We start from the raw sequence: 10,448 nt of genomic DNA on the forward strand, positions 1-10,448 counted from the left end.
GGTTTTGAGTATCTCTAGGTGTAGAGAGTGCACAATCTCTCTGGGCAGCCCATTCTACTGTTTGACCACATCCACAGTAGAAAAAGATTGTTATTTCAATGAAATTTCTGGTTCGTGCCCATTACCTCTTGTCCTGTGCCTTGTCACATGTATGAAAAGCCTGGCTCCACTTTTACTCCCCTTCAGCTCTTTATACACATTGATAAGATCCCTCTGGGACTTCCCCTCCCCAAGCTGAACAACCAGAGCTCTCACAGTCTCCTGTTGCTGACACATACTTCAAAACCTTCATCGTCTTTGTGGTCTTGCACTGAGCACACTCCAGCAAGTCCATGTCTCTGTTGTACTGGGGAAGCCCTGTGCTGGATCCAACACTCCAGGTGCACCTCACCAGTGCTGTGTAAAGGGAAAGGATGACCTCCCTCAGCTGGCTGGTAATGCTCTTCTGAGTACAGCCCAGGATGCTCTTAGTCTTCTTTGCTGCAAGAGTATGTTGCTGGCTCATCCTCAGCTTGTTCACCAGAAACCTCAGGTCCTTTTCTGCAATGCTGCTTTTTAGTTGATTAGGAGGTTGGATTAGATAACTCACAAAGATCCTTTCAAACCTCAACGGTTCTGTGAGTCTATGAAATCCAAGTTTGCATTAGAACTCCACCCAACACTGGGATAGGAATGCAGCATAAACAGGAATGTAGGACACAGTGCTCATCTGGTAATATTTCCCAGACCAAAGGGAAAGGGATTTATACACTATCACTACACAAAAGATGGTCAGGCCAAATCCAGAATAAATGCATCAAACTTGGGGCTGTTCCTTATACTACCATAACAACAGTTCATCAGGTTCAGTAATAAAACTACTTCCACCAAATAGTCACTTCTGGCATCACAGAAATGGAAGATTTGCTTGATATTAAATAATTACAACAAATCTAAATATAGTGTGAGGCAAATAAAGTACAAGAGATGTTAAGAGCTTTGCAAGACATATGAAGTGTGCCCATTATGAGAAGCTTTCTGAATAGGATATGTAATGGTATATTCATGTTAAAAGGAGTTCAGTATGTTTTCAGTGGGAAAAAATAGCTCTTGGTGCAGATAAAAATAGATTGTCCTGGGATTTTCCTTTGTTAGAAATTAAAGTATCTCACAAAATTATTAATAGCTCTGTGTCTTCATGGTGCTAGTGAATTTTTCTAGGGAGAAATAATGTGGCAGAAGGTTCTGATATTTCTTCAGTATTCTGACAAGAAAACAATGGCTTCTTCACTATTTATGGTTTTAGAAAGAAAGAGTAATGCTCAGCTGCTTCACCTCAGAGGTGTCTGATGGCACTTTCCACAATCAGCATTGACAGTTCAAGGCTGAAAGGTATGGTGTACATTCTAGTTACTCAAGGGTTAAAGAAGGTCCCATAAATAAATTATGGATGCATTTTTAGAGCACTTTGCTAAGAACAAGAATGGCAGAAAATATCACAAGGCTGTCAAATCAGATTAAAGCCCATGTGCTCCAAGTAATCTGTGGGGAAAACTAACAAACTGTATGTTTGTCATGTATTAAAGATATTTTCTTAAAAAGCTGATTGGCTGAATGAACATAGAAATCTACCCTTGCTTTTTCCTATCTCTCATGGTTTGTTTCTTATGCTTAGTTTTAAGTATAACTTACAAAATAGTTGCAGCCAGCAATATATTCCAGGTGAGCAAAGACTCCATGAAGAATAAAGCTGTGGAACTGAGCATACATGCTAATGTCTGCGTGTGGACAAAAATTCATACTATGCATATAAATTTTCTCAGCAAAGTTTTCTAAATCTAGTGACTTGGGTGCCTTGAAAACTTAAACTTACAACTTCTGCTGTTTTATAGCACATAGGCAGAAGGTTTATTCTTGATCTTCTCATACCAGATTTGGAGGAATTTTCATAAATCCCTCAGAAGGACAAGAACTACTGCTACAGCAGTTTGCAAACTGTTAAGCCATTATCCTAAAGATCTAGAATTCAAATCATGTAACAGGACAGAATCTTATCAAATACCAAGAGGCATGCAAAGATCCTGGTATAAAGAGTAAGGACTAGCTCTGAATTTCCGGAACTGTCCCAACTGGCTTTTATCCTGGGTGCGTGTCCTGTGTGTCACTAGTCTGCCTGTTGGACTAATACCCTGGGACTTCCCCTTGCATCCTCTATGTTTTATTTTCCATGGGAAGAAAGCCAGTGGACCAAAAGGATCAATGGTGCTGCTCGGCCAGGCTTTTGTTTGGGAAATGGGGTTCTTAGGTATATCATATACTGCCTAAGCCCAGCTGTGTCCATGCAAACTGCAGGCATAGCAACTTGTTTATCAGTTCAACCACCCAGAGGACAATTAATTTTTTCCTGTATCAGTTTTAAAGAATTGGGCCATGAAACCATCTTTCAGTCTGATCCTATTGGACTCAGCTGGATTCAGAGGCAAGTCAAAGTAAACAAAAGACTTCAATTTAACAGATGAAAAAATTAGCAGAAAAAGGACGAAAGGAATAACTGGAACCTTCTCATTGAATGACACCTTATGATACGGCCCCCTGTAAGATATGTAATATATTAAACACCCAAGGTAGAACCTAAGGGGCAATTAAATAGAGCCAGATGATTATGACGCTGTTAGATCAAGAGTAAGAAAAGGATGTTCAAGTCAGCCTTGAATTATCTCTCTATTGGACCACATATGTGAGATTTGGACCAGATCCCGAAGATTTTTCATGCTCTTATCTTACTAGCCATGTCTGGATCAGTGTGTCTCTCCAGCTGACTGATGGAAATCCAGGATACTGCTTATTATGAGGGAAAGTGCAAGCTGAAGTTGTACCAGTAAGTACAGTAAACCCAGGAAATTTTGTAGCCAAGTTGGTATAATTCTGAGTTTTTGTCTGGAAGAGGAGATTTGAATCCCAGTGTTGTCTCACAGGATGGTTTCTTTTTCTGTGTAGTTTTTTTTATTTTATTTTTTTTTAATTTTTATTTTCTTTATTTTACATATTATTAATATAAACTGAGCCTTTCATTGTTCACTGTGGGGTGGCCCAGCTCCATAACCCAGAGTCTCCTAGTTTGAGTGTAGTTTGCATATCAGAAGCTATATAGTTTATAAAACTTAAGGCATTCTCTAGAGCTGTACCTTTGCTGTAAAAATTTCAATTTTTTTTTTTTGTGTTCTATATATTCTATAAATTCTGTACTGTGACCTTGTGCAATGAAACTCTTTATTTTATAAAACACTGTCAAGGTAGGGACTTCTGAAAAGCCGAGGCTAATCTAACAGAGATACACACATAGATAGCATTGGGTTTTTTAAAGCCCCCAAAAAGACGAATTAACATTTCTATCTGAATTCCATTCACTTCAGTGTGATAAGGAATTCTCCCAGTAGTGTTTATGCATATAAACATTTGGTTTGGACCTTGTTTATGACCCAAAGAACTCTGAACACATTGGACCTGGAGTCACGTACCATGGAAAATACCACTCGGTACCCATGGGATTCTTGTTTCACTGCAATTGAATTCAAAGCTCACTAAAACCCATGGGACAAAATTATTTTAAAAATCTTATCTACAAAACTTTCTACCACATTTGTAATCAGATGCCTAAAACATTGAAAGTAAGAGAACTAATGCAGACAGAAAGATTTTAAGTAAATAAAATAGTCAACAGCAAATGACAACCTGAAAATAGTCAGCACTATCAAAAACAAACATTAATTAACTCTTTTTATGACAGAAGGGAAGAAATAGTGTAAGTAACAGATTTGATTAATTTGGTTGACAGTTCCCAGGTTATTTAAGATGAATTCATATGACAGGAATGAATTCTTGAAGTAATTTCAAGGACAAGCACTTTAGAAATAAGTAACCATTCTCAAACTCATAATAATTACTTGACTCCAGGAAAAAAGAAAAAAATACATTGACATAGTCAGCAATATATTACTTTTAATTAACATGGATGGGATAAATTTGTTATGCCCTCTATGTTGAATGCTTTGTTGAAAGGTATACTGTGAATATTGTAAGGGCAAAAGTTGCAAGTGTAAAAGAGCTGTCACTTTATCAAAAACAGTGTGTGTTTTCAGAAAAGGAAATTGCCTAGAAGAGGAATGCAGGTGCTAGTGCTGATGGAAAGGGCATGAATCCCAAGGATATTCAGTTTGAAGCCAGTAGGTTCAGATCTGCCTTACCGTTCATGCTTAAGATGGAAAGCTCCCAAAACCAGACTTCCCTGTGAGGTAAGTGCAGCATTGCTTCAACTCCCATCCTGCATGGGGATGCATGGATAACATATTTTTCTTAAAGTGCTTCCAGGAGGGCATGTTGTGCACAAGAAGTAGAATCTGCCTGTTTCAGGAGAAATGGCACGGTGGGAGCTCTCTGCATTCCCTGTTTGGTTGCATAACTCTGCTGGTATCACTGTGCCACCCTAACTAGGCCACTGAAACTCCGAGGGTATGTTTGCGCACCGTATTATGCAATTTTATGCAGTGACACCCAAACTCAGACTAAATGATTCTCTCTATTCAAGGCAGCCAGGCTGTGTGAGCACATTGTTCTGCCTCATGTGTTTTAATCTTTTACGGGCTTATTGAAAGCCAGCTGGGCATTTCTACACGGTACTACACTGAGTAATACTGTAATTAACCTGGCATTCTCCAGGCATGTTTTGCTACCTAGTGCTGTTTCTAGAAATCATTGTGATAAACAATACAGAAAAATGCTAATATACTTGCTTCTCATAGTGGCAATTGTTAATAGCATCACTTCTGGGAGAAATGTATCAGTTTTGCTGCATGAAGTGAATTGCTGCATTTCTTTTCCCAAAGTTCAGACTTGTTCAGATCTTGAATCTTTGGCACATCAGACTGAGGAGTTGCAGGTTTCTACTGAAATGTCACTCTTCATTCCTGTACTCAATTGTCTCTAAATATTTTCTCAATTAAAACTGTTGAAACCTTTTTCAGTAGAAAATATTCTTCATATGAAATGCCACTTCCACCCCCAAAAAATATTCTCAAGGAAAAATAAATTAATGAAAACCTTGCTACTGCTGAAAAGGAAAGATTTTCCCTGGAAAAAAAAATCAAAAAATTATCACAAGAAACTGTGTTTTTCAAAGGGGTAAAGCTAAGCTCTTTGCTACTAAAAAATTATGCAGAGGGTTATATATAAGCCTGGAACTTCTAAGAGTAAGGAAAGATGTAACATCTGCCCTTAAGAGTTTATAATTTAATTTCTGCTGGTAATGACAGAGAGTTAGGGTGCCTGGGGAACAGAAAAAGAGGAATACACAGATCAACCTGCACGCTGAATCCAGGACATGGTGTGGTTTGTCTGTTGGCTTTGTGTGCACAGATACGATCACTTCTTAACCACCTAAAGCCAGTTAAAAGATTATCCGTGCCACAAAGATTGATGCTGTTAAGATGGGTCAGAAAAAAATTAGCTCAGGACGCAAATAATCCTGGTGGTTTGGAGGACTGCAGCCTACGCTGAGGAGGACACCACCGAAACCCCTGACAGTCCTTGTCAGCTCTCCCTAGGGAGCAGAGAAATTCCCTCCCCATCCCAAATCTGGCAAACAGTTCAAGAGAAGCACAGGAGCAAGGGGAACTGGCGTAGTCTTGAGTTGCAATTCAGTATACTTTCTGTTCTCCTGAGAGGAAGGCAATGTATTGGATAGCTTAAACCTATATGACAGAGTTTTATTTTTAACTCAGGGATGATCACAGTGTCTCCAAGAAATTCCTCCCTCAAGCAACATAGAAGATGGAAGATGACTGGTGGCATAGTACTGCAAAGCCAGCACAGACATTAAACAACATATTTTCATAGATGGCAAATACACAGCGTCAACAGAGTTAGCAGAGGTTACTTTCATACTAATCAATTAAGTGTGCCTCACATAAACCCGTAGCTTGGAGCTCCTCTGTCATGAAGAAGCCCATATTCACACTGTTAGTCTCCGGAGTGGGGTGAGCATATGCAAAACCCTTATTGGGACTGGTTTCTGGTCTGTAAATCATACCCAGAAACTGTTTGGAAAACATGCATTAGCTTAAGACAAAACCACACTTGTGAACTGAGCAGAGGTTGGGCAAGGTGACCAAAGGGGTTCCTTCCAGTCTTAATTTTTCTGTGATTTGATGACTTTTGTCAGTATGGATCAGTAGGTTTCAGTGCTTGAAGTATTCCTTGGTGCAGCCATGTAGTTGTGTCTGCAGAGTCCCTCATGGAGAAAGTCAGAGGCTGTGCTGCCTTGGCCCACTGCGGCCTGGAGTCACAGCACTATGGAGGCAGGCACAGCCATGGACTTCTGCTCATTTTCTGTCTCAATGGTCTGGAAAAATGAAAGGCCAGTAACCTGGGAGAACTCCTGACAATGCAAAATCCAAGAACAAGAGAACACAAAATGACCTGGAGTGACTGAAAGAATAAGGGTAAGCAGATGCAATTGTGGGGACTGAGACAAAAAGATGGGGAGATGAAGTTATGGAGATGAAGGCAAAGAAGAGGTGTGGAGAAGGAAGACTCAATTAAGGGTCTTTTAACACTGGAAACGTAACCTGGTGAGTACTGGTTGCAAATACATCTCCAAACACTTCTTGTGCTTCTTGGGAATTCAGAACTAAGCTTTGCCTTAAACAATTTTTGAGTTGCTTTCCAGTATAGAAGATTATCTTTTCTCAAATTTTCAATGCAAAATTAAAAAAGACTCATGTGAAAAGAAATATGCCTGATAATTCTTTCTAAGCATTTAGACAATACTTATTTTCCTGAATTCTAGCCAGAATTATTACATATTCTGCCTGACAGAACTTTTTAAACAGCTGTTTTCAAAGGTTAAGTCTTTTACAAACATACATGTATATAACCTGCCTCATACCTGCCCTCTCTGAGTTCTACTGTCTGTGTAAGTGAATGCCTTAATGGAGCAGGGAGGTAATTGCAAAGTGCCACAGACACTTAGTTTCCATCTGCTAAATACTGGAGCATTTTTAAAGAAGGTGGTAGTGAAGCAAACATGCCTTATACTGACTTGATGCCCAGTGGCTCAAATGTAAAAGAAATGTCCTAAGAGAAAGATTTTAATATTTGAAGTGATTTTTTTTCCTCTTCTATCTTCCCCACCCAGATCCCACCGTCAGGTATTTGGCACTCAGAGTTATTTTAGAAGAAGGCTCAAACTGTAGCTGGGCAACTGTTTTGACCATACCCCAACTACATTATTCTCTTGAAGACATGAAAGAGTCATACATGCCATTTCAGGAATCTTGGCTTTCATCACTTGCTGACTTTCGGATCCATTGTAAGTTTTTCTTTTTAAGATGCTGTCACATTCAGCCGTTTCCACTTAACTAATTCTGCCAAACACATAGGACTGTAGAAAAAGGGTAGAGTCAACTCCCTTTTTCCTATTGAGACACTGACAGAAGTCTAAGCACTGTGAATGACTGCTAAAATGTGAGGTGACAGAGATCTTCAGAAAAGACAGTTTCTTTCAATTTTTTCAATACCATTTTTTTTCCCAAGAAAGAAAACCTAAAAAAATGTGAATAAACACCCTTTAGCTGCATTTACAAGAAATAAAAATAGATCCTGAATTGTGGCTTGATCTGATCAATATCAAGTTGTGTACCAAAGATGGGGTAATGCAGATAAATTTCATACCACTACCCATCCAGTCCTCCCTCTATATTCAACATCCAGAGGCACCTTTTTTTATGAAGGAGCCAATGCTTCTGCTTCAGAGACATCAAAGGTCAAACAACTTCACTGATTCATTGAAACTCAAATAATTAATTTCCACTTGTCCCCTCTGAAATTCACCCCATTACGTATGGATACAAATGGTTTCTGCATCATGTTTGGAATGAACAACAGGAAGAAGTAATAAATAGTACATTAAAACAAGTCACCTTTCAATGGAAAGGCTACAGTTGACCCCAGGCCTTAGGCTAGCAGTTCTTTACATTACATTGAAGACCATACACTAAACTTGCCCAAGATACCTGTGAAAATGGAATAGATTCCTAATTTTTTGTGCTGAGAATTTGCATCCCCATATTTTATGGCCTCTGAAGTATCTTCACTGTTCTAGAGTGTTCTTGTAAGAGGCACAAAAAGGTTCTTAAAGGAAATAATTTCTTTTACTCAAATTACAGTAGGCATTCACCCAACATTTATGTGTTCATGTGGAACAATTTTGAAAGGGAATAGTAGCTGGGACTTGGTTTTGGAAAAAGAAAAAATAATAAAAGTTCAGACACATACATATTTATACAGATTTCTGCATCTGTTTGTTATCATGCAGAAGTTTTCACAGGTTTCAGAACTGTCAAGTATTAATGATGTAATATCAAGGTAAATTTTAAAATTTTGTGAATCACTGCAGAGTTTATATAATTGCTAGTGTTCCCATCTGAGTGAACACAACTTTCTGTATTTCTCTAGTTGCATAAACAGTAGATGCAATATTAGCTGCAGTGAAAGATCTCTTCCCACATAAGATCTGAAAAGTTAAAGGGAGACCAGGTGGGGTGAAAATGTAATTCTTGCCATATTTACAGAGGTGAAAAGCATGTGTTCCAGTCAATCCTATGTCTAAAAAGTATACTGTGGACAAATAGTCTCTATGAAATTGATTAAACCAACGGATTCCACCTAGATTAATTAATCACCGTCACAAAGCTGCCATTTTGAATTAATTACAGAACTAATTCTTGGAGGTGACAGACTCTATAACTAACTTAGTCTTCTACAATGACTGAAAATTCCAGTTTATCACACATTTTCTGAGTTTATTTCTCTTGTGTCTTAGTGAATTACCAACATAAAGGAAATATCAGACATAATAAATGTGATTGAGCATTCCCCCATGCTTAATGGCTGCCTGCATTTGCTTTAGGGTGTAAAGAAAGTGTAATAAAATCCCAAGCATGTCATATTACCAACAAATAATCTGAATAAGTGACCTGGATTATAGTAAAAAATGCTGACTGAATACTGGGGTTATGATCCAACGACAATGACTCACAGGGAAGAGTGGTAGAGTTATGATGTCCAAGTACTAGAACAGGCACATTTACCTATTGCATTCATTCAGAGATAATCCAATTAGGAAAAGTACTAAACCTTCAGAATTCTTTTACTAGTTGTAGTGGGGAAATTAAAAAAGATCATGTGGTATAATTCAACATGGTAAAAAAAAAATCCTCTGCAGAAATCTTAAAACTTTGGGTTTTGTCTAAAGCATTTCTTATGATTTTTTAACTCTCCTTCCCTCCCATAAAATTGGAGTTGATGGAAATGATGGAATATATTCTCTTTTGTGCTAGAGCAGTTCTTCTGTGCAGTGGAGACTGTGGACTATCGAAACTGTGGTTGTAACCCTGAGATTATTAAATGCCCAACCATCTGCTGAAGTACAGCACTGGAACAGCTTTGATTGGTACCACCACTCACTGGCCTACTGCCTAGGGAGCCAGGAACAGCTGGACCTTCATCTTGTGTGGCCTCATCCCTTCTCTTCTTTGCTTGTATTGCCTACTTTTCCCTTAGGTGTAAATATACTTTCTGTTCCTTAAGAAAGGAAAGTGTCCCAAGGACAACACCAAGCTCATTACATAGCAGTGAAAGGGAGAGACACTTCCAAAAGACAATTCACCTACCCTGGAAACATTTCTGAGTGGAATATGCTATCTATCTTTGCTGACTAGAGGACCTGACTATTTTAGATCTGGCCCTGACTGGTGGGCAGGTAAACATGAGATTACTCAGAGTTGTACATGTGTCCATAGCACATTGTGAGACCAATGTTGTGATCTTCAAAAACTGTCTTTTCCTTGCACCTTTTTCTGGGACAAACAAACTTTTCATTCCCACATCCTCTCTCTCTCTAAAAGGTGATTATTTTTTTTTCCTACGATGCAATCAAGAGCAATAGATCAGCCTCACACAAGTTACCAAAAATAATGAAGTACTTTTCTTTAACCTCAGCACACAGATATCCTTGTGTTTTACCATATTATACTACCAAATATTTTGGGGTTGATTCCACGGTTTATGAATTCATTTGTGCAGGGACCATATTCATACTGAGCTTTATACAATGCCAATCATAAAGTCAGCACATAATAAGTTAATAATAACAATAAAATGACATATTGAGAGTCTAAAGGTTTATACTTTCAGGTTTTATTTTCTTTTTCAGGAACTGTGAAAAACACCTTCCATACTATACTTTTGTCTGAAGTCTTAATCCATAATTATGGAGAACCAAGGCACCAATGCCAGAGTAACAAGATTAATGCCTTTTTGACAGAATTTAATAATATGGTTTTATAATATTTCATTTTGTTCACAAAATATCTCTCAGTAGGAAACTTCTTTTTACTTACCTAAACATTATT

Source organism: Corapipo altera, unplaced genomic scaffold, assembly GCF_003945725.1.
Source record: "Corapipo altera isolate COAL_440 unplaced genomic scaffold, ASM394572v1 47, whole genome shotgun sequence".
Classification (NCBI taxonomy): domain Eukaryota; kingdom Metazoa; phylum Chordata; class Aves; order Passeriformes; family Pipridae; genus Corapipo; species Corapipo altera.